The following is a 24,354-nucleotide window of genomic DNA, read 5'->3' on the forward strand; positions in this document are numbered from 1 at the left end:
ATTTGATATCAAGATATGTCCCTAGGGGTCCTATGACCCTTAAGGACATATCTCATTTGTTCAAATAGGTCAAAAGGAGTCATAGGGTATCCAATGACCCCTTTCGACCCATTTTGTGACAACATACATGCCTAGGAGCATATCTCATTTGTTCTAATGGGTAGAAAGGGGTTATTGGGTACCCTATAACCTATTTCTACCCATTCCATGACAACATATGTCCTTAGGGATCCTAGAACCCTTAGGGACATATCTCATTTACTTAAATGATTTGAAAGGGTTAATAGAGTACCTTATGACCCCTTTTGATCCATTCCATGAAAACATACATCTCTAGGGGCCCTAAGACCTTTAGGAACATATCTAATTTTTTTGAATGGGTCGAAAGGGGTCATAGGGTATCCTATGACCCCTTTTGACCCATTTCATGACAACGTATGCCCCTAGGGGTCCTAGGATCCCTAAGGACCTATCTCATTTGTGTGAATGAGTTGAAAGGGGTTATAGGGTATCCTATGACTCCTTTTGACCCATTGCATGATAAAATACCCTATGACCCCTTTCGACCCATTCCATGACAACATATGCCCCTAGGGGTCCTAGTATCCCTAAGGACCTATATCATTTGTGTGAATGGGTTGAAAGGGGTTATAGGGTATCCTATGACTCCTTTCAACCCATTGCATGATAAAATATATCTCTAGAGGTCCTAGGACACTTAGGGACATATACAATGTGATTGAATGGTTTGAAAGGGGTCATAGGGTATCTTATGACCCCTTTCAACCCATTTGATGACAACATTTATCCCTAGGATTTCTAGGAGCTCTAAAGACATACCTTATTTGTTCAAATGAGTCAAAATCTATCATAGGGTATCCTATGACCCCTTTTGACACATTTGATGATAACATATGTCCCTAGGGGTCCACAACTCCTAGAGAAATATCCCATATGTTTAAATGAGTTGAAAGGGGTCATAGGGTATCTTATGACCCCTTTTGACCCATTCCATGAGAACATAGGTCCTTAGGGACATATTTCATTTGTTCGATTGGGTCAAAAGGGGCATATAGTACCCTATGATTCTGTTGACCCATTTTATGACAACATATGTCCGTAAGGGTCCTAGTATCCCTAAGGACATATCTCATTTGTTCAAATGGGCCAAAAGGGTATCTTATGACTCATTTTGACTCATTTAATGACACCATACATACCTAGGGGCTCTACAAGCCATATGGACATATCTCTTTTGTTCAAATGGGTCATAGGGTATTCTATGATCCCTTTTGACCCATTTCATGATAACATACATCCCTAGGGGTCCTAGGATCTCCATGGACATATCTCATTTATTTTAATGGGCCAAAAGTGGTTATAGGGTATCCTATGACACATTTCATTCCATTCCATTACATCATATGTTCTTAGGAGTTTGAGGACCCCTAGGGGCATATCTTTTTTTTTTGAATGGGTTAAAAGGGGTCATAGGGTACCATATGACCCCTTTTGAGCTATTTGATGACAACATACATTGCTAGGGGTCCTAGAACCCCTAAGGACATATCTCATTTGTTCAAATAGGTCAAAAGGGGTCATAGGGTATCCTATAACCCCTTTGAACCCATTTCATGACAACATGCATCCCTATGGGTCCTAGGACCCTCAGAGACATATCTCATTTGTTTGAATGGGTTAAAAGGGGTCGTAGGGTACCCTATGACCCATTTTGACCCATTCAATGAAAATATAAATCCCTATGACCTATTCCAACCCATTTGAACAAATAAGATACATCTATATAGGTTTTAGGACCTCTAGGAACATGTGCCATCGTTGAATGGGTTGAATGGGAACATATATGTTCATCAAATAGGTTAAAAGTGAACATATGTTATCCCATGACCCCTTTTGACCCATTTGAAAATATGAGATATTTCTTTAGGGGTACTAGAAACCTTAGGAATATATGTTATCATTGAATGGGACAAAATTGGTCATAGGGTACCCTATGACCCTACCCTATGACCCTTTTTGACCCATTCAAACATATGAGATATGTCTCTAAGGGTCCTAGGACTATTAGGAATATATGTGGTCATTGAATGGGTTGAAAGGTGTCATAGAGTACCTTATGACCCCTTTCGACCCATTTGAACATATGAGATATGACCCTATGGGTTGTAGAGCCTTTAGAAAGATCTGTTATCATTAAATTGGGCGAAAGGGGTCATAGGGTATCCTATGACCCATTTCAACTAATTTAGTCATATTATATATGTCCCTAGGGGTCCTATGATCCCTAAGAACATATGTTATCATCGAATGGGTCAAAAGGAGTCATATATTACCCTACAATCCCTTTTGACCCATCTGAACATACAAGATATGTCCTTAGAGGTCACAAAAACCCTAGGAAAATATGTTATCATTTAATGGGTTGAAAGGTACCCTATGACCCCTTTTCACCCATTCAAACATATGAGATATGTTCCTAGGAGTCCTAGGAACCCTAAGAACATATGTTGTGAACATATATATATATATATATATATATATTCTCAAAAGCATAATAATTAAATAATGTTAAACCTTATAGTCGTTATGAATAATATAAATTTATATATAACTCATATATAAATAAAATTGTGTATACCTTTTATAAATTTATATATATAACTCATTGTGTATATATGTTTTATATAGTATTATTTATATATTCATGGAATCTATAGAATTTTCGTTTAATCCTTCTTTATGTTTTGAGCTTGTTAATTTTGTTAAGTACCTGATGGTACATGACTCTCATATGAGTCACATTGACTGGGTGGATGTGACTCATAAGAGATTTACGTCCATTATGTATGTCACAATATTTATATGTTTTCGTTTCTCATTTAATATTCATCGAATACTTTTCAAACTTCTTCCTTTCAACAATCAGTTTGGTGATGTCAACAAAGTTATAAGATCATTTTCCCTTACTTATATATTAAAGATATATTAATTAAAGTGCATAGTTTTATGTATTGTTGCTATCAAACAATTAATATCATTTTATTGTGAAGAATAATAAAGTATATTATATTTGTGAATATAATATATTATTCCTGAAAATATTATTAAAAATTTGAAACTTAGATTTATCCAAAATTGACATGGTATCAAAGTCTAGTTGAGGGAAAAAATCTAATCAGACAAAACTATCAAAATGGTAAATGGAATGAGGCTAGAGGATCACCTTGAAGGTGACTCAAATTTTGTAGGATGGAAACTATGAATGAAACATACACTAAAAGAAAATGGTCTAAAGAAATTCATTGAAAACTCTAATCCACCACCTAAGGGAAGTGATGACTTTGAAAAGTGGGAAATGGATAAAATCAAATCTATCCGACTGATTGTTGATGTAGTTAAAATCCATTTATTACCATTCATTTCAAAATTGGAGACATCACATGAAATTCTTAAAGCTCTTGAGAATATGTTTGAAATTAACAATACTACCAGAATAATTACTCTAAGAGACAATAGGTCTCTAACATCAAAATGACTAAAGGATAAACCATATCTTCTTACTTCATAGAATAATTGAACTAAGAAAGCAACTAACCACAATAGGCCATATATGTAAAGACAAAGAGCTAGCAATAATGGCATTAAAAGGTCTACCAAAGTCATGGAAATCCTTCAGACTAAGATTATTCTCATGATACAAAGTTCCTAAACTCAATAAAATCAAAGTTGATTTCTTACAAGAAGAATGTATGTTAAAATCTTAGGATGATGCCACCGCTTCAAAAGAAGACTTTCAAATCCTCTCCATAGAAGTAAATAAATGGAGGAAACTAGATTCAAAATGGAAACATCGAGACTATTAAAAAATGCAATGCTATAAATGTGATAAATATGGTCACCCAGTGTATCAATATCCTAACAAAATCAAGCAACATGCATCCTTTGTTAAAACCAATAGTCCTATTAAACATTCAGAAAATGATGTTTTATATTCTGCACTCTCTAGTGAAACATCTAATATATCTAACACATGGGTAATAGATAGTGGATCATCTTGACACATTATTGGTTTCAAAGAGAAATTAGATACAATAAATGAAGATTATGTTGATGATGTAACAATTGGAGATGACACCAAATACCTAGTAAGAGGAATTGGAAAATAATCCATCAATCTAGAATCAAGAATCACACTTGATCTCAATAAAGTGCTTTATTTTATTGGCATCGAAATAAATCTAGTTTCTACCTTCACTCCTGAAGAGGAAGGATATAGAGTTACTTTTATAGAAGGGAAAGTTCTTGCATGGCCTAAAAATTCTAATATTAAAAATGCTCAAAAGATCAGTTTAGGACATGGATTTCTATATAAACTAAACTTATGCCCTTCTACAACACTTGCATGATTCCTTCAAAGAAATTGAACTATGGCATAAAATATTGGGGCAATTCCACTTTCTAGGATTTTCTTTGGAAAATATGGTGATAGGGTTACCCAAGTTAGAATCAAATCATGAAGGAATTTGTAAAGGGTGTGCATTAGAGAAGAACACTGAGAATCTCTTCCATAATAACACAAGTAAAACCAAACAAGTCCTAGAGATTGTTCATTCTAACTTATGTGGCCCAATGCCCATTGCGTCCCTAGGAGGATTCCTCTACTTTATTATCTTTTTTTGATGACTTCTTCAAAAAAATTTGGATCTACTTTCTAAAATGTAAAGAGTCCGATGAAGTCTTGACAAAATTTAAAGATTTTAAAGCTCTTGTTGAAAACCTTTCTCGGAAGAAAATTAAAATCTTGAGAACATATAATAGAAAGGAGTATATATATTGAAACCTTTCATAATTTTTGTAGAAGTGTTGGCATTAAGAGAGAGAACTATCCCTTACAATCCTTAATAAAATGGGGTAGCAGAAAGGAAGAATAGAACCATAGTTGAATTTTCCCTGGGGCTATGATACTTGATCAAAATTTGCAAACCTCCCTCTAGGGTGAAGCCTCAAACACTACCATATATATATAAAATAGATGTCCCCACTCACACCTTGATCATAATACTCTGGAAGAAGTGTTCTCTGGAAAGAAACCAAATCTTAGCCACTTTAGAATTTTTGGATGTCCTTATATATCCACATACCCAAAGAGAAAAGGTCCAAACTCAAACCTTCTCCAAAAAAAGGATTCCTTGTAGGTTGTAGTGAAACCTCTAAGGAATATCCTATCTACATCCCTAGTCAAAGAAATATTTAATTAAATAGAGATGTGATTTTTGATGATGATACTTCATACAAAAAGTCCAAAACAGAAAATGAGTCAAATATTGAAGAACCTATTAAAGATCCATCTCCTAAAATTGAGAGGGAGATTAAAATGGAAGAAAATGATTCTTCTAAACCCATGGATACAACTGATGAACATAAAGAAACGAAAAGACCTCGATTGGCCCATAAATTGATTGAGGAATCCAAAAACTTTACTGCCCCTATTGGACGTATTAGAGAAAGAAAAAGGCCTACCATATTCTCTAATCACATTGCACTTATAAGTGCGATCTTCAAATTTTAACCTTCTAATGTAGAGGAAGCTATGAAACAAAAAAATTGGAGAAATTCCATGACTGAAGAATATAACTCTATTCTTAAGAATGAAGTTTGGGATATTGTTCCTAGACATAAAAATAAATCAATTGTATCATCAAAATGGTTGTTTATTGATTAAACATACTTTGGATGGAAGTATCATCAAATTCAAAGCAAGATTTGTTGCAAGAGGGTTCTCTCAGAAGGAATGAATTGATTATGAAGAAACTTTTTCTCTAGTATCTAGATATACTTTAGTTAGAACTGTAATTGCTATTTCTACCTCTAAAGGATGGAAAATTCATCAAATGGATGTTAAGACAGCCTCCTTAAATGGGGAAATAGAAGAGGAAGTCTATATAGACCAACCTAAAGGATTTATAGTGCATAATAATCAAACACATATGTGCAAATTAAAGAAAGCTCTATATGGTTTAAAACAAGCTCCTAGAGCTTGGTATGAAAGAATAGATCACCATCTAATCAAACTTGGATTCTCCAAAAAAGTGTAGATCCAAACCTATATTTCAAAATACAAAATAATGATATGGTAATACTAGTTCTCTATGTTGATGACTTGTTGATTACATGTGAGGAACATCTTATAACAAAATGTAAACAAGATCTGGTTTCTGAATTCGATATGAAAGACCTAGATCTTCTACATTACTTCTTGTGACTAGAAGTATCACAACGCAATAATAGAATTCTTCTAAATCAAGGTAAGTATACATTGGATATATTAAGAAGATTTGGAATGATGGAAAGAAAACCTATGAAGACACCCATGGAAATAAATCTTCTAAAATTGAAACAAGAAACTAAAGACTCTAAAGATGCTGACCCCACTCTTTGCCATAAAATTATTGGATCTTTAATGTATTTAGTAAATACTAGACCTGATATATGTTATGTAGTAAATGCTCTAAGTTAATTCATGAGTAAACCAAAGAAAATTCACTTCGTAGCTACAAAACATATTCTAAGATATCTTCGTGGAACTATAGGATATGGTCTAGAATACAAGAATGAAAATTTCAAGCTTAGAGGATATACAGACTAAGATTAGGCATGAGATTTAGTAGAATATAAGAATACTTTAGGATGCTGCTTTACCTTAGGATTAGGAATGATATCTTGGTTCAACAGGAAGCAGTCATTAGTAGCTTAGAGCTCTATTGAAGCTTAAAACATTGCTGCTACTTGTTAGAATATTTTAGATTAACTAAGAGGGGGGGTGAATTAGTTATCCAAGGTCCAATGATGTCCAATGCAACTTATTCTACAAATCCTTAATGGCACATAACTAAAATTATCATGTATGCAATTTAAACAATCATGAAAAGTAAACATGCATCACATCATAACACTAAGAATTTGATAACCCAAAAATCCTCCAAGAATAAGAAGGTAAAATTGGAGTGGGGATGATACCCACAAAATAAGTGTGCACTTAATTTCTACCACTTCTGATGGTCTGCCCTATTAAAGGCCTGCCCTATTAAAGGCTACAACACATTGTTAAATGTGACCTTGTTAGAGGATTTCACCATACTGTTAGGAATGGGCCTGGTCAAAGGACTTTGGAACATTCACTTGGAATGTCACCTTGTTAAAAGATTTACAACATGGCTATTAAACCAACCTAAGTCCATAGGATTTATTCTAACTGTTACAATTGCTAGAGAGTAACAATAATGGCTTTTGATTTGATAGAACTTACAACATATCTTGCAAATTACAGATCACACTTCAGTTCAATCCTTTGCTTGGCTTTAATCACTTCAGCTTTGTCAGCTTGTCATCTCAAGCTTCGTCACCTTGAGTCTTCTTATTCATCATACCAATGCAATCATATCTATGGTCACCTATCGAAGTAGAGTATCTATGCTCTCTTCCACCTTAGCACCTTCTTCAACACTTCATGTTTTCATTCTTTACCATCTTCTTTAATTCATGACCTTATGACTCCTTAAATATAAATCTAGAAGAGCTTTTCTGCTCGATTCTCCCTCTCCAACTTTAGGGTTTCAATAGATTAGGTAGGATACAATGTATCTATCCCATATCTTGCTCTTATCTAGAAACTTCATTTAGAATCCAATTGTATTCGCCAAAAATGTTTTACATAGTGTTCTGTGCCACTAGCTCATCATTCTTATCTTCTATCTGATTCACAAAATTCTAGATAACTACCATGTTGGCTCAGATCTGACGAATCTTTGATTTTCAAAATATTGCAGCAACTCAACATTATTGATTTACTGATGCTCAACATCCTTTGTGTTACTCGGCACTTGTATCTTGTTCAACACCTATATCTTCACTCGGCACTTCTTTCTTGCTCAACACCTGAAGATCACTCGGGACTTGGTCTTTACTCAGCACATACTGAAATTGAACTTTCTTGGCTTTAACTGAGAATCTGTTTGACATTAACTATAACTCTTTACATCATGTGTCTTAGTGTGTCCATCCTCTGTGTCTTAGAGTATGTCATCAATACACTATTTCATCAATGAATTAGCTGATCCTTATACTTCATTACAACATCATAACTTCAACCTTTCTCTAGGTGCTCTAGTTACATCTTATTGATTGCCACCTCCTTGTCAATCAACCAACTGATAGTATTTGGGCCACTAAAGCAATTGTCATTCTTGCAAGTAGCCAGTTTGACATCAATGACAAAACAATGATTGAAAACATTCTTTACTAGTTCCATTACTCTTCATTCATGAGCTTTTCAATCATTTCCAACAATCTCCCTCTCTGGCATTGATGGAAAATCAAACTGATCAATTGAGCAACATAGTTACCACCAAAATTATATACGTTTTGTGCTATTTTCTGCTTCCTCCTTGACTGCTACATCCTTTACTACTGATCTCATATATCTCCATATCTTGACCTTTTAGTTTCTCATAAATCACCCTCTTACTTTGTATTGATCAGATATCTCCCTCTTTGACATAAATGCCAAAGATGTAGCATCTTTAATATGCGAAATATAAGCTTTGCATCTCATGTATTCTCCCTCTGTCACCATGCTTGTGACTGATTTTGAATTCTTTCTCCTTCTGTCATCCTCTGTATCATTCTTCTAATATTTCAATGATTTGTTCCTATTGATGAAAGGCAACTTCTTTGTTGCTTTAAACTGCTTGAGTTAGGGGCATTACCCCCAACTTGCCTCTAAGACATTCATAAGCATCCTTGGGCAATGGTTTGGTGAAGATATCTGCAGTTTGTTCCTTTGTGTGAATGTACTCCGTCTTCACTTGTTTGTCTTCTACCAATTCTCTGACATAGTGATACTTGATTGCAATATGCTTGGTTTTTGCATGCTTTACTAGATTCTTGGATATGTTTATAGCACTTGTATTATCACAATACAATATCACAGGTTTGATTACCTCTTCTTTCATTCCTTTCAATAGATGTGTGAGCCACACAATGTTTGTGCAATTGGTTGCTGCCACCACATATTCTGATTCTGCAGTGGACTGAAATGTGCATGTTTGTTTCTTGCTAGTCCAAGTAACTAGTCTTTTACCTAAAAATAATGCTCCTCCACTTGTGCTTTTCCTGTCATCAATGTTGCCTCCCCAATCTGCATCTGTGTATGCATTGAGCTCAAACTTTTCATTCTTTTTATAATATAGGCCAAAATCATCAGTTCCTTTGAGATACCTCATCATTCTTTTTACTGCTATGAGATGATTTTCTTTAGGATTAGTAGAGAATTTGGCCACTATTCCAACTGCTAGTGCTATGTCTGGTCTACTATGTACAACATATTGTAGTTTTCCAATCATGGATCTATACATTTTTTGATTAACTTTAGCTGATAGATCATTTTTGGATAGCTTATGTCCTATTGCCATTGGTGTACTGACTCGTTTGGAGTCTTCCAATCCAAATGTTTTAAGTATCTCTTTGATGTACTTTGATTGTTTCATAAATATACCATGTTTTAGTTGATGTACTTGCAACCCAACAAAAAATTTGATCTCTCCAAACATAGACATCTCAAATTCATGTTTCATTTTGTCAGCAAAACTTTTGCAAAGCACTTCCTTTCATCCAAACACTATGTCATCCACAAAGATTTTAGGTACAATAATATCATTACCTTCTTCTGATTTGATGTACATGTTGCTGTTATCATTAGTTCTGTCAAATCCTATTTGCACTAGATACTTGTGAAGTCTCTCATACCATGTTCTAGGTGCTTGTTTCAGACCATAGAGTGCTTTATGTAGTTTACAAACCATATCCCTATTGTTCTCATCAAAAAATCCCTTTGGTTGTTCAATATAGACTTCTTTTTCTAATATATTCAGAAAAGTAGACTTTACATCCATCTGATAGACTTTAAAACCTTTATATGCAGCATATGCAGGTAAAGTTCTCACTCCTTCCATTCTCGCAATAGGGGCAAATGTTTCCCCATAGTCTAATCCTTCTTCTTGAGCATAACCCTTACATACTAGTCTGGCTTTGTTTCTAGTAATCTCATCATTCTCATCTAGCTTGTTTCTGAACACCCACTTGGTGCCAATCACATTCTTGTCAACTGGTCTGGGAACCAAACTCCAGGTTTTGTTCTTCTTTATTTGATCAATCTCTTCTTCCATAGCTTTATAACAGTCACCATCTTGTAATGCATCATATACTATTTTAGGTTCAAATTTACTTAACAGACATGATTCATTTCTTAGTCTATTCCTTGTTATTGGTCTTGCATCTTTGTCACCAATTATCTGTTCAGCAGGGTGATGCTTCTTTACATATTTGGATAATCTTGGTTCTATCCTTATTTCCATGTTTGATCTTTCATATTTAGGGTCACTATGCACTTCGTTGTCAGGTACTTCTACATCTCTTTCATGTGTACTGACTTTAGAGCCAAAATGTGTATTTCCTTCATTCTGCAACTCGACTTCTGAATGCAACTCAACATTCTCTAGTTGTGACTCGGCTGAAACTGAAACTTGTTGTTGAATCCCAATTTGATTGATAGTATCCTCATCAACAGACATTCCTTCATAAGAATACACAAAGGTTCTGTATTCATCCATTCTCTTTGGTTTTTCAACTTGGACATTTGTATGCTCATCAAAGTTTACATTTGCACTTTCCACAATTTTGTTAGTGTTAGTATTTAAATACTTATATGCTTTACTTCTAGTGGAGTAACCAAATAATATGCCTTCATCACTTTTTGCATCAAATTTCCATTTTTAACATCTTTAAGGATAAAACATTTGCAACCAAATACTTTGAAATGCTTTACATTGGGTGAGTGACCATACCATAATTCAAAAGGTGTTGCATTTGTACCTTTCTTGACTTATACTCGATTCAGTGTATGAACAGCCACACTTACAGCTTCTCTCCAATATTTTAGAGCAACAGTCTTTTCCATCATTAATGTTCTAGCACAATCAATCACAGATCTATTTCTTCTCTCAGCAATTCCATTCTGTGAGGGAGTTCTAGGAGCTGATGTTTGTCTCTTAATTCTTTTGTCATTGCAAAATGTCTCAAATTCTTTTGATGTGAATTAACCACCTCTATTTGATCTTAGGCATTTCAAACTCTTTCCTGTTTCCTTTTCAACTCTAGCCACATACCACTTAAACATTTGAAAAGCATCAAATTTTTTGCTTTAAGAACATAACAGTCATCATCCTGGAATAGTCATCAAAAAACAACATTATATATTTATCTCCTTTGTAGCTTTGTACTTCCATTGGACCACATAAATCAGTATGGACTAACTCAAGTACTTCTTTAGATGTATAGTTTTTACTCTTGAAACTTGACTTAGTCATCTTTCCTAGTTAACATTGTTTGCACATGGTGTTGTCAGGATTCTTCAATTTAGGTAAACCTCTAACTTTCTTCATTTTACTAATATTGACTAGATTATCAAAGTTGACATGACATAGCCTTCTATGCCATAACCACACATCATCAAATTTTGCAACAAGACAAGAAGTATTTTCCATATCAAGATAAAAAAGATTACTTCTTGTTTGATCTCCTTTTCCTATCAATTTACCATTAGTATCATAGAGTTTTGCAGTTTTATTTTCAAATTCTACTTTGCACCCTTCATTGCCTAACTATGAGACACTTAGCAAATTGTAGTTTAATCCTTCAACATAGTATGCATTATCACATGAAATTTTCTCGGTAAGCTTAATGGAGCCTTTTTCTTTGATTTGACATGGAACATCATTACCAAATCTAACACTATTTCCATCATACTGAGTAAAGTTAACAAACTTACTTTTGTCTCCTATCATGTGATGTGAGCATACACTGTCTATGATCCATCTGTCATTCTTGTTCATACATGTTACCAGTGCTGTAGGCTCTTCTTCATCAGATTGGTCCTTCATGGCCACATACACAACTTCATCATCATTATCATCAGAATCCTCTTCAACAATATAGCACTTCTTGCCTTTGTCTTTGTAATCTCTCTTATCATCTTCTCTTCTATGTTTGTACTTGTTGCCTTCCTTGTATTCCTTTTTCTATGTACACCTTGCAACAATATGTCCTACTTCATTGCAATTGAAACAAATGATAGGTAGCTTACCTTTGAATTTTCCTTTGCCTCTGTGAAATCTTCTAGCTAGTAATGCTTTTAATTGTTCCACATTTTTCTCATCAGTGCTACTGTCACTAGATACATATTTCATCTTTCTTCCCTTCTTTGATTTCACCTGTTCAACATCTTTCAGTGATAGCTTGGCCTTGAAAGCAGATTCAACATTCTCAGGTCTGTAGTTGTCAAAGTTAGATAACTCAAATGCAGTGAGTCTACCCACTATACCTTCAAAACTTCGATTATTTTCTGGCACACATCTTAGCTCTTGTATAGCTGATACTCTAATAGCATAGATAGGGAGCAAGGTTCTTAAGAACCTACTGTTAATAGTATCATCATCTAATTGACCACTCAAACATCTTATTGCACTTCCACTTCTTTTATTCTAGTGGCTTACTGAGCATCATTCTCACTTTCTTCCATTTTCATATCATCAAACTTTCCTCTGAGACTTTCTCTTTTTTCTCTTTGGACATTTAGATCTCCTCCATAGGGCTTTCCACATCTTGAATGTAGTGTCACATCCTTTGATATCATCGAATTCAACATAGTTGAGTGTAGAAGCAATCTCCAACATTGTCTGATTGTGTTCCTGTTTGTTTTTCAAATCTTCTGTAGTAAGAGTACCAGTTGGATCAACATGTTTAGTAAAAATTAAATTTTGGGAATAATCTCGTATGGATCTAAGATGTAGCTTCATCAAGCTTTGCCATGCAACAAAGTTGTCTTTGTTGAGCTTGTGAACTTCTCTCTTAGGCATTTTGATCTTTTCTGCTTCTAGTCCCTTTTAAACTAAGTCAGCAACTAGGCTTTGATACCAATTGTTAGAATCTTGTAGAATAACTGAGAGGAGGGGTGAATCAGTTATCCAAGGTCCAATGATGTCCAATGCAACTTATTCTACAAATCCTTAATGGCACATAACTGAAATTATCATGTATGCAATTTAAACTATCATGTATGCAATTTAAACAACCATGAAAAGTAAACATGCATCACATCATAACACTAAGAATTTGATAACCCAAAAACCCTCTAGGAATAAGAAGGTAAAACTGGAGTGGGGATGATACCCACAAAATAATAGTGCACTTGATTTCTACCACTTCTGATGGTCTGCCCTATTAAAGGCCTACCCTGTTAAAGGCTACAACACATTGTTAAATGTGACCTTGTTAGAGGATTTCACCATACTGTTAGGAATGGGCCTGGTCAAAGGACTTTGGAACATTCACTTGGAATGTCACCTTGTTAAAGGATTTACAACATGGCTATTAAACCAACCTAAGTCCATAGGATTTATTCTAACTGTTACAATTGCAAGAGAGTAACAATAATGGCTTTTGATCTGATAGAACTTACAACATATCTTGCAGATTATAGATCACACTTCAGTTCAATCCTTTGCTTGGCTTTAATCACTTCAGTTCTGTCAGCTTGTCATCTCAAGCTTCATCACCTTGAGTCTTCTTACTCATCATACCAATGCAATCATATCTATGGTCACCTATCGAAGTAGAGTATTTGTGCTTTCTTCCACCTTAGCACCTTCTTCAAAACTTCATGTTTTCATTCTTTACCATCTTCTTTACTTCGTGACCTTATGACTCCTTAAATAGAAATCTGGAAGAGCTTTTCTACTCGATTCTCCCTCTCCAACTTTAGGGTTTCAATAGATTAGGTAGGATAAAATGTCTCTATCCCATTTCTTGCTCTTATCTAGAAACTTCGTCTAGAATCCAATTGTATTTGCCAAAAATGTTTTACATAGTGTTCTGTGCCACCAACTCATCATTCTTATCTTCTATTTGATTCACAGAATTCTAGATAACTACCATGTTAGCTTAGATCTAGCGAATCTTCGATTTTCAAAATAATGCAGCAACTCAACATTATTGATTTACTGATGCTCGGCATCTTCTGTGTTACTCGACACTTGTATCTTGTTTGGCACCTGTATCTTCACTCGACACCTATTTCTTGCTCGGCATCTGAAGACTGCTCGGCACCTGAAGCTCACTCGACACTTGATCTTTACTCGGCACATACTAAAATTGAACTTTCTCGGCTTCAATTGAGAATCTGTTCGACACTAACTAGAACTCTTTACGTCATATGTCCTAGTGTGTCCATCCTCTGTGTCTTAGAGTATGTCATTAATACCCTATTTCATCAATGGCTTAGTTGATCCTTATACTTCATTACAACATCATAACTTCAACCTTTCTCTAGGTGCTCTAGTTACATCTTATTGATTTCCAGCTCCTTGTCAATCAACTGACTGATAGTATTTGGGTCACTAAAGCAATTGTCATTCCTGCAAGTAGCAAGTTTGACATCAATGACAAAACAATGATTGAAAACTTTCTTTACTAGTTCCATTACTCTTCATTCATGAGCTTTTCAATTATTTCCAACACTACTATGGGAACCAAAGAAGCATTTTGGTTAAGTAAGCTTATCTTTGATCTATTCAAGGAATATTTGGAGCCTACTATAATCTATTGTGATAACCAAAGTTGTATTAAACTCTATATAAATCTAGTGTTCATAATAGGTCTAAACACATTGAGTTACCATATTACTATGTGTGAGATATGGTTGAGAAGACTGTAATTAAGCTTAATTACATTAGTACAAAGTATCAGGTAGCTAATATGCTTACCAAGTCCCTTGCCAAAACCAAAGTGGAAAAATTTAGAGAAGGTCTAGGTATGATAATGTTTCTTGAGTACAAATCTCAATAAGTTGAGATTCATATTATTTGTTGTATCCAGAATTGTTGTAATTTTGTGAATCTTATTGAAAGAAATGAAAGAAATGTCTTTCATATGTTATTTTTTTGTGAAAGTTATTATAAGGAGATAATATTATTTATAACTATATTATTCATTTTGAGTAACTTTTGTCCTTAAATCATGAGAGTATGCACCTTACGAGACTTACAACTGAGTGCCTAGATGTCATTAACTTGACTATCTTTGAGATGTTTATGTAGATGCATATTGGGTATGAGGTAAGTTTGTATTTTGTGAAGACTAACAACTAAGAGCATAGATGTCATCATGTTGATTATCTTTGAGTTATTCAAAATACTGATCATCCTTTACCTTTGATTATCAAAATGTATTTATCCTTCTTGACTAAGAAGAAGTGTTAAATTCTCATGGTCATTATAGATAACATAAAGTTATACACACACAACTCATATATAAATAACATTGTATATATATATATATATATATATATATATATATATATATATATATATATATATATATATATATATATATATATATATATATATATATATATATATATATATAAAACTCATTGTGTATATATATTTTATATAGTCTTATTTATATATATTCATGAAACTCATAATTCTTGTTTAATCCTTCTTTATGTTTCGGGCTTATTAATTTTTTTAAGTACCCAATGGTATGTGACTCTCATACGAGTCATGCCCATCAAGTAGACGTGACTCATAAGAGAGTCACATCCATAGCGTGTGTCACGGTATTTATATGCTTTCATTTGTCATTTAATCTTCATCAAATACTTTTCAAACCTCTTCCTTTTAGCAATCAGGTCGGTGACATCAGCAAAGTTATAAGATTATTTGCCCTCACTTATTATTAAAAGATATATTAAGTAAAGTGCATAGTTATATGTATTTTTGCTACCAAAAATTAATATTATTTCCTTGTGAAGAATAATAAAGGATATTATATTTGTGAATATAATATATTATTCCTGAAAATATTATTAAAAAATTTAAACTTAGATTTATCCAAAATTTACAAATATATATTATATACAAACAAAATTATACTATACTATAATATATATTATAATTAAATATATAAAATTATAATTTAATATAAAATATATAAAATTTCTATATACTATATACTATAATACTTTAATATAATATACTATAATACTATAATTAAATATATACCATATATTATAGTATATACTATACACTATAAATATATATGATATAATTAAATATATAATATATAGTTACTTATTATATAACTAGAACTTTAAATTCAATTATAGAAACAAAAAAAATCATTTAGGCAACAATATATTGAGTGTCTGATATATCAAGCATCCCATTAAGCTTGGTAATTGCCAAGCTTAGTTGGTCAAATCAAAAAGCATGATTTTGCCTAGCTTAGGCGACTTCTAGACTTCAATTAGATATCTAATTACTTTTAATCTATTTGCATTAGTTGAAAACAAAAGGGTTTCTTGAGGAAGTTCTTAGCTTTGCAGTGATATAATTGCTCTCAAAATATCAGGTCAATAAGTATTTACTACTTATTTTTAGATGAAGATACTATAAGGTGATGATTTACATATTGATTGAAAAACAACTATAACTTGCAATTCTGACAACCTACCATCACAGAATGGGTCCAAATGTACTAGTGCATTCTATGCTTTGCCTACTACAATTAAAAAATATTGGTAATACTTTAAAGTAGTTAAGGTGGTTAGAGACAAGTTTTTTCTTCTGAAAATGTTGTAGTAGAAAATTCATAATTAATTATTTCTTTGGAATAAAAATAGTAAAGAATAGTATCACATCTCAGCATGAGTATACTTCTTATATCTAGAATCTTATAAAAAAATATTATTTGATTGTGATTAAGGTTTTTAGACATACACCTACTTTTTATTTGTGTCCTGAAATTTTTGAACTACTGCATTAAAATATGAAATTTTGACCAATCACATTTTTTTTTTTTTTCCAGATACAACCTAGTAGTGTAGAAACTACTTCAATTTCCTATAGATTCTACTCTTGCAACTTTTTAATATAAACTTCATAACTAGTTCAAAATTGCACATCAAGTTGACATAAACTTGCTTTGTTGATTTTACACTGCCACTTATGGGTATAGTTTGGACCCCCGTGATTCTAAACATACCCAAATCTGCTTTCTTTAACCTCTATTGTTAGGAGCGTAGATGTTCACCAAATTCTAAGACTACCTTGTAGAATTATTTCGATAGGCTAAGATAAGAGAGTTAGGGGAAGAGTGTAGCACAGTACCTAAAATCTTGTGCTTGTCCTAAATACCTACAAGACCTCTAAAAGCCCCCAAGGAGTCAGTCAATTCCACTCTGTATTGGGCTAGATTTTACCAGTAACTTTATCAAATCCATCTTATTCCATTTCGGTTTCTTGAATAAGAATCATATCCACTTTGAGCTCTTGTAAGGCACACTTGAGCATGTTTTGTTTGACTATACTATTAAGACCTCTTAAATTCCAAGACATAACTTTAATTTAATTTTAAAAAAAATCAGGGCGGGAACCAACACTCAATGATTGTGCCTATAACCTCAGTTATTCCCCTATGGGTCCCTTCCACTATAGGCAATATATGACAAGATCAGTCTTGTTTCCAAGGATTCTTGACAAACCTTCCGCTTCTTCCAATGTCCATTTTTCTCCTCTTCATATTTTTTTTCAACCACCATCTACTCAAACTCTTAAAAAAGGTTCTCATACTCAACCAAATAAGTTGAAGAAAAAGGGGTAGAGAAGAGTTTGAGGCTTGAAGTTGTTCCTTAGTTTGTAATGTACCCACATCTTCTAGAATAATTGGCAAGGCAGGGGGAGATAACACTACTAAAATACACAAGTGTGGGTTGGATGTGATCCAATTTAAAGGAGTGAGTGACTTTAGGACATGGGATAGGGACTTTGACAAGGCATTTTTGGCTGCTTCATCTAGGATCTTTTGTTGGGAAGGGTTGAGAAAAGGACCTGAAGAGCCCATAATGGATCCCTCAAGAGAAGAAGAATACAAGGGTTTAGCTAGGATGGAAGAGGAAACCCCCTTAAGAGGAGGGTGATTTTTCAGACCATACTGAGGTGCCTCTCTAGTAGAGTCATTTATTTTGAAGGGGCAATCAATATTCAAATGACCAAACCTTTTGTAGTTGGACACAAGAGCCCAACTTGGAGTCTAGAGTAAGAAAGGTTGGCAACTCCTTATTCATATTGACATTGACATAGATTTTGGCAAAGAGAAGTTGTGATTTAGATTGCGTCATCTTATTGACTAGAAAAAGAGTACCAAAAGCTTTTGCAATTCTCCTCAAAATTTCATTGTTCCAAAATTCCATGGGGAGGCCTGATAGTTTTTTACCCATGTGGGGGCCACTACTCCAAGGTCCTACAAGTTCTAGTCTAGGCTTCCATTTGTAAATGACCAATGTATTCATTGAATTCATCCACAAAGACCTAGGGCCATTAGTGAGAACAGAAATATGATCTTTATCACAAAAGGAAAACATGAACATACAACTAACAAGGGCCTTAACTTTAACACTGCCTTTCATAGACCAACTAGATGCAACACACTTCCTGAGCTAGTTAACAGAGGGTCTAAAGAGGAGAAATATCCCTACCTCCATATAATTAATCTGGGGCTCTAATAGTAGTTCCCTTCATAGAGAAAGATCCTTTAGCTTTGCAAGCCATTCTTAGAGGGTTCAAGGCCTCTCAAGCGACTTTGGTTGTAAACAATAACCTTTCCTGTAGAGGGAAAGTCTATGTTATCTTACCGTCAAGTGCAATCTTGTCAGTAATAGAAGAAGAGGGTGAAGAGACTCCTAAAGGTAGAGTTGAGACCTTGGTGACCAATCTAATAGTAGCGTAAGTATGCATAGACTAAACTTTAGAAACCACAATAGTCCTTGGCAAAGCTAAAGGTGGAGGTGGGGAGGGCATAAATTTCACAAACACTCCTTAGAATGGGTATAATCAAAGAGAGTTGATGGAATAGTTGAGCACATAGTCGAGCTCAGAAAATGTTTTGTAGATTGTTATTCATGCACAAAACGTATCTAATATATTATTAATAAATGTAGGTTTCTTTTTTCATTCATCATCCTCTTATCTATTCTCCGAATAAAATACTTCGCAACAAAAAATGAACATTGACTTCCATCTATATATTCTTATGGTCACATTTTTTAGTTGTCTTATACAAGTGTAGTCTATTCTTAGAGTCCTAGATAGAAATTGTATTTTCTATGAAATTCTTGCTATAATATAATGGACAGTTAATTTCTTACATATATTTAATTTACTTATTTATACATGTTAATATTAAAATTTAGCATACATGATTTTTTAGTTGAACTTAGTGATTCATAATTTATAGATAATAATATGTATGAACTCATCTTTTACAACTCTATTTTATCTTTAAATACAACACTATAGCCTAAGCAATCCAACCACGTGATTGCTATTTTTATATCATGCACAGTATCTCGAACTGATTTTAACAAATTTATTGTAAGATCTGAAAAGATTTAAACAAAGAAATTAAATGTCGCAATAAGAAGAAATACACAACACCGGATTTATCTTGGTTCACCACAATAGTGGCTACGTCTAGACTGCAGAGTATTGAATTAATAAAAAAAAGTTATTTACAAAATGAGCAGGAGTAGCATATAAATGGGCTCCAATAATATTACAAATGAAGAGTCTTTGGAAACCAAGAGACTCGATTATTGGAGGGAACAATGATGACTGTTGGCCTTCACAATATCAACAAACTCCCACCTGAAGGACAACCAATGCTGCAACTGATCACCCAATACCCTGCTCAAAGAATGATCTATCTTTTCTTCACAAGCCCAAGAGAAGTTCTAGCACATTCAAACTTCTCTTTGGCAACAACCTTCGTGAATATATCAGCCGGATTGATCTTGGTGTCAATCTTGACAACATTCAGCTTGCCCTCTTCGACTGCATGACGAACAAAGTGAGCATGTGCATCAACATGCTTGGAGCGACGTTGGGATGATTGATTATGTGCCATGAAGATCGCACAACGGCTGTCAAAAAATAGATTATATTCATTTTGATGAACTTTCAAGTCACCAAGTAACCGCTGAAGCCAAATCATTTCCCTTGCACCTTCGGAAAGAGCTAAGTATTCAGCTTCAGCTGAAGAAAGAGCAATGGAATGTTGCAACCGTGATGCCTAGCTGATCGCAGCTCCAGCAAATGTGAAGGTGTAACCAGTGGTAGACCTTCGTTTATCAAAGTCTTCGGCAATATCAGAATCAGTGTAACCTTGTAGCTGAACTTTGTTTCCGCCAAAACATAGAATATAATCTGAAGTGCCTTTTAGATACCTGAGTATCCATTTGACGGCTTCCCAATGAGCTTTTCTAAGATTGCTCATGAACCTGCTCACAACTCCCACCGCATGAGCAATGTCGGAGCGAGTAGAAACCATAGCATACATAATACTACCAATTGAAAGTATTTAAACAAAGACTCTTCATTGTAGGCTGAGCAGGAACAATTTTCTAGGCACGCAGTTTTGCATGTCTGGGGAGTCGTGTGTTGGGAATATAGAACGGCATCTTGTTCTGCCAAGGATATGTCACTCTTTTGCAGAAACCCATCTGTGGTGGTGCCGTTGGTAGGAGAGCATTGGAGAGGGCTGCTACGAACGCATCGGCTTAGCCACCATTCTTGTGAATACCAAGCGCAGTTGTCTTTTGGATGGAAGCCATTGAGGCAGCTGCAGAACTGGAAATTGTTGCTGTTGCATGCTCCGTTAGCCCCACACATACGATAAAAAAGGCACAGATCTTTTAGCACCAGATGTTATTCCAGCTGCTGCTTGATAGTATCAAATTTCGATATTTGAATATATGTGAAGTACATCTTTGTGGGCGAAATTCTTACAAAGGGTGTTCTGAGAATTTCAGATTCGAACTTGTTTTGCATATCTGGCACGCCACTGAAACGGTCGCCAACCCACTCTCCGCTGCTCCAGTAAGTAATACTGTTGTTTTACACCAGCAAAAACTGGGTCTTGTTCGGGGCTCTATCCATTTCTAAAGAAAAAGGCCCAGGTGCCGGATCCAATGAACTCTTCCATGAAGTTAATTTCATGCCCTTCCACATCTTCATTCCAAGCAGCCATGTGTCTCCTGGATACCAGAAACTCTCCCACAGAATCTCAGAAATGCTGCTGGAACCCAACATAACAAAACTACCAGAATCCAATATCGTAGCTCTGGAGGCTATTGCTTTCTGGTTCGTTTTTGTCGATCAAATTGATCGCCCATCTGAATCATTGAGTTGGAGATAGCCTTGTGTTGACATCTTCAAAATGCCTGGTTTATTTCTGATGGGAGTCTCTCTATTGGCCACCCAAACAATGGTCCTTTCAGAGATTTGAGCATATCAGATGCCTATCTACCAGTTGGTTGTTCCATTAGGACAAAAGAACCCTAATTCGAAGGTGTTGTTCTTAGAAACTATTCTCTGATTACCAGTTAGAGAAGCTCCCCAATCGATGCTGTCTCTGTTGTCAGCTGCTAGAAAACGACTAGTACTGTAAGGTAGAACAAACATATAGAGTGGTGCAAGGAAGAAATAATACCAGTTAAACAGTCTGTTTTGAGCCATTTCAAGAAAACAATATGCTGAGAATTACCCTAATATATGGTGTTAATATAAGGCAAATTCTATTCTTCTTGCTTTACACAGGACAGTATGATTCACACATATTTTCATATCGATGACTTAGAATGGGTAAACTTGACCTAAGCAATCAAATTAAAAGTCAAGTCATATTCAATGAACTGTTGAACTGTGATTGTCATATATTTAGTCACGAAATACTTCTCTTGATATTCTAGAATGTCAGATTATAGATTATAATATGCATTTGGTATATGACAAGAGATTTTGAAAAGTTATAGGTTGTCACAAATTTATATATGATGATATTAGATGTGAAACAATATAATAATGTTGGCATGTGGTAATTTCCACTGCTGCCAATCTAGACTACCATATTTAGTTTGGAACCTTCCCACTGTCCTTGCATGTACACTGTTTTCTTTCCACTTTTTATATGTGTTTTTGACTGATGATGTCCAGATCCTTCCTACTGTGAGTATGCATGGTTCTGGATTTTTCTCAGACCTCTATTAATAGAGGCAGTTGTAATGGATGTAATTATAAGGAAAAGAAGCAATAATATAAAGATTTCTTATTGTGTTTTAGTTCTCTTTGTCTCTGCCCACCTTCATAGTGGTATAAGAGCACAGGAGGTAGACCATGGAGTCACAATCCAGATAGACTTTGGAGCTAAAATAATAGATTGCTGCTGCAAGAAAGAAGGTATGCTGTGATTTTAAAGGGGTGCTAATTCTTAATGGAATCATTGTCAATGTTTGTGGCAGACATATGAGATTGGTTCAACAGTAAGGTATTGCATTTTATTTTTGAAGTTGAGGCACTTCCATGAGTGTGTGCTTATGAGCTACATTCTGTTTTAAGTGATTAGTTTTGTAAGAAGTTGGAGATCATAATTTTTAATTGAGATAATTGATTCTACTGCTATACTTAGAAATTTAAGTATTTAAAAAATAAATTGTAGATCAAACAAATGAGCAAGGGGGAACTCCTTCAAGAAGTACACATGGAGATAACAAACAAATGGAAGATGGGCGAGGAGAATCTTCAAGTCCAAAAGTAATGACTCTAATCCTATACTTGCATCATTGAGATCAAGGATTAAGAAAAATAAAACTGAAAATTTGTAAGAGATTTATGAACAAGGGGATAGAATAGATTTACAATCAAATTTTTCTTTATTTACTCAAGACCTTATATATTTTGAAGATGCAATCAAGGAAAAACAATGGATTAATGCAATGAATGAAAAAATGAAATCTATTGATAAAAATAATACATGGAAACTAGTTGATTTGCCTAAAAATAAAGAATGCATAGGTGTAAAATGGGTTTATAAAACTAAGTATAAGGCAAATGGAGAAGTTGATAAATATAAGGCAAGATTAGTAGCTAAAGGTTTGCACAAGAATATGGAGTTGATTATAATGAAACTTTTGCACCCATAGCTAGACTAGATACTATTAGAATGAGACTAGCTATTACAGCTCAAAACAAATTGTTGGTTTATCAAATGGATGTAAAATCAACTTTCTGAAATGGGTATTTGGAATAAGAAGTTTATGTGCAACAACGACCAGGTTATGAAATCAAAAGACACAAACACAAGATTTATAGGTTGAAGAAGGAACTCTATGGGTTGAAACAAGCACCAAGGGCATGGTATAGAAAAATTGATTCATACATGATTGAGAATGGATTCATTAGGAGCACTAGTGAGCCAACACTATACACCAAAGTCAGTAAGGAAGGAAAAATTTTGATTGTTTGCTTGTATGTTGATGATTTGATCTTTACTAGTAATCTTTCCATTGATATATGTTTAAATTGGCAATGAAGAAAGAATTTGATATGACGGATTTGGGTTTGATGAAATATTTTCTTAGTATTCAAGTAACACAAAATGACAAGGGTATTTTCATTTGTCAAAATAAATATACACAAGATGTTATGAGACGGTTTAGAATGGTAAATTGCAGTCCAGTCTCTACACCTATAACAATGAGCACAAAATTAAGTAGAGAAGATAATGAGACTAAATTTTATTCTACTCAATTGAAAAAGTTGGTTGGTAGTTTGATGTATCTCACAACAACTAGGCCTGATATTATGTATGCACTGAGTGTAATTTCTAGATTTATGGATTCATCTAAAAACTCACATTGTCAAGCAGGAAAGAGAATATTGAGATACACTATGGGGACTCTAAATTATGGCATAATATATATATTTTTAGATGATTTTCAGTTGGTTAGATATACTGACAGTGACTTTGCAGAAGTATTGATGATAGAAAGAGCACATCTAGATATGCATTTCATCTTGGAACAAGTATTGTAGCATGGGCATCAAAGAAGCAACCTGTCATGACTATATCTTTAGTTGAAGTAGAATATGTAGCTAGTACATCAACAACATCTCAAGCAGTATGGATGCAAAGAGTCTTGAAAGATCTAATGCACAAGCAAGATGAGTCTACTACAATCTATTGTGATAACAAGTCCACCATTGCACTATCAAAGAATAATGTTTTTCACAAGAGGACAAAGCACATGGATACTAGATATCATTTTATTTGAGAATTGGTCAATAATGGAGAAATCAGCTTGGAGTATTGTAGATCCGAAGA

General features: G+C 34.2%; 1 long non-coding RNA gene across 1 annotated transcript; it reads left to right on the forward strand.

The window, feature by feature from the left end:
- Window positions 1-22,092: 22,092 nt before the first annotated feature.
- LOC149549512 (uncharacterized) lies at window positions 22,093-24,151 on the forward strand. Its single transcript, XR_016354473.1, has 3 exons — window positions 22,093-22,430; window positions 22,690-22,784; window positions 24,004-24,151. It is a non-coding gene; the product is annotated as an uncharacterized LOC149549512 (long non-coding RNA).
- The last annotated feature ends 203 nt before the right edge of the window (window positions 24,152-24,354 follow it).

The sequence above is a fragment of the Cupressus sempervirens genome, chromosome 7 (assembly GCF_028749045.1).
Source record: "Cupressus sempervirens isolate cs-2001-9-10 chromosome 7, ASM2874904v1, whole genome shotgun sequence".
Classification (NCBI taxonomy): domain Eukaryota; kingdom Viridiplantae; phylum Streptophyta; class Pinopsida; order Cupressales; family Cupressaceae; genus Cupressus; species Cupressus sempervirens.